Below are 2,500 nucleotides of genomic sequence, written 5' to 3'. Positions count from 1 at the left end.
GGACTGGCTTAAGTCTATTAACTCCCAGGTCAAAGTTTTGATTATTCATTTCCCACTCCTTATTTTTTTTTACCATAATTTCATTTTTGTCAGAATCTCATTACCATAAAAGCACATATTCGAGGACAGGGTTTATTTTTACAGACAGACCTGAGACATCATTTAGGTCATATTCAAATGAGAAGTTCTCTCTCTAAGATTTAGACTTTTCTATGAATTTTGCTTTTTATGGATAAATTGTGTTTTCCTCTATAAAGTCTACATATTCTGTGAACTCCTTTTCGAAGACAGAGTGTATTTTCACAGACAGACCCGAGACATCATTTAGGTTACATTCTTATAAGAAGTTCTGTTTTTAAAATCTATACTTTTCTATGAATTTTGCTTATTATAGGTAAATTGTTTTCCTCTACAAAGTCTACATATACTGTGAACGCATTATAGAAGACAGTGTATTTTCACAGACAGACCTTAGACATCATTTACGTCACATCCAAATAAATTCTGTATCTAAAATGTAGACTTTTCTATGTATTTTGGTTTGTATGGATAAATTGTGTTATTCTCTACAAAGTCTATATATTATGTGAACACCTTATCCTCTTTGGCGATCAACTTATATTAGTACGACCCTTTGATTGGTGATGCTTTGAAAGTTGAGAAATATTTACAAAAAAAAAATTTTTAAACATTTATTATTATTATTATTATTATTATTATTATTATTATTATTATTATTTGCCAAGCTACAACCTTAGTTGGAAAAACAGGATGCAATAAGTCCAAGGGCCCCAACAGGGAAAATAAATCAGCGAGGAAAGCAAATAATGAAATAAGCTAAAAGAGAAGTTTAAGAACAATAACAACATTAAAATAAATCTTTCATATATAAATATAAAAAAACTTCAAAATAGCACGAGGAAGAGAACGTTTATTGCTTTTTTTTTGGGGGGGGGGGGCGGGGGTCAGCCCTAAGACGGTGGAATGATTGCCTTTGTAAGAAATGCAAGTTTGGATGTAAGAATCAATGCATAAACATTTCACATGATTTTTTTTTTTTTTTTTTTTTTTTGAGGGGGCCACCTTGATCACAGTTGTAGGACTGTCTTTGTGAAAAAAAATCATTACTAAACAGTTTACGTTTTTTTTGTGGGGGGGACAGTCCTAAAACAATGACACGACTGTCTTTATATAAAATGCAAATTAGAATGTAAAAATCCTGCAAAAATATTTCATATGTTTTATTTTGTTCTTTCTTTTTGGTGGGGGGGGGGTGAGCCCTAAGACAGTGGGAGGACTATATTTGCAATAAATACAAATTACGATGTAAAAAAAAAACAATGGTATGACTATCTTTGTAAAATATACAAGTTAGGATATAAAAATCAATGCAAAAACATTTCATATGTTTTTTTTTTTTTTTTTGGTTGGGAGGTGTGGCAGCTCTAAGACAGTGGGAGAACTATCTTTGTAATAAATACAAATTAAGATATAAAAAACAATGGTATGACTATCTTTGTAAATAATGCAAGTTAGGATATAAAAATCAAATAAAAAAACATTTCATATATTTTTTTGGTGGGGGTGGGGGTGGGGGTGAGCCCTAAGACAGTAGGAGGACTATCTTTGCAGGAAGACCATCTTTGTAATAAATACAAATCAAGAAGTAAAAATTAATTGCTGAAAAATTAACATATTTTATTTTGGCCAGCCCTAAATCAGTGATCTAACTGATTTATCATACAACATCAACAATATAATAATGATAATAACAACAGCTGAGTCATACAAGACAACAGAGAGCTGTCGACTGTAGGTCACCCGCCTGTTTGACCTTTTACCCGTAGCTATCAATATTGCATGACCAACTGAAACCCTCCTGGAAAAATATAATTTTAAATATACTTTTTTCATAATATGGAAATCAGGTTTTCTGTCAAGACACGTCGAAAAATCCCTTGCACGTTTAGATAAGATGAGTCTGCCATTGCTGAAATTGAGAGGAAAATGCGACGCATCATGCAATTTCTGAGATTATATTGAATATAATGAGAAATGCCATAATTATTTCATATGTGGGCAGCGAAGTTATGTATGTGTGTGTATATATATATATATATATATATATATATATATATATATATATATATATATATATATATATACATAAATATATGTATATAATATACTGTACATATAAATATATATATGCATTTATACATACATACATATATATATATATATATATATATATATATATATATATATATATATATATATATATATATATATATATATATATATATGTATATATATATATATACGTATGTATGTATATGTATATAATACACACACACACACACACACATATATATATATATATATATATATATATATATATATATTTGTACATACATACGTACATATATATATATGTATATATGCATACATATGTATATATACATATATATGTATATATATATATATATATATATATATA

This window comes from Palaemon carinicauda, chromosome 6 (assembly GCF_036898095.1).
Source record: "Palaemon carinicauda isolate YSFRI2023 chromosome 6, ASM3689809v2, whole genome shotgun sequence".
In the NCBI taxonomy this organism is placed as follows: domain Eukaryota; kingdom Metazoa; phylum Arthropoda; class Malacostraca; order Decapoda; family Palaemonidae; genus Palaemon; species Palaemon carinicauda.
This window is presented reverse-complemented; position numbering follows the sequence as displayed.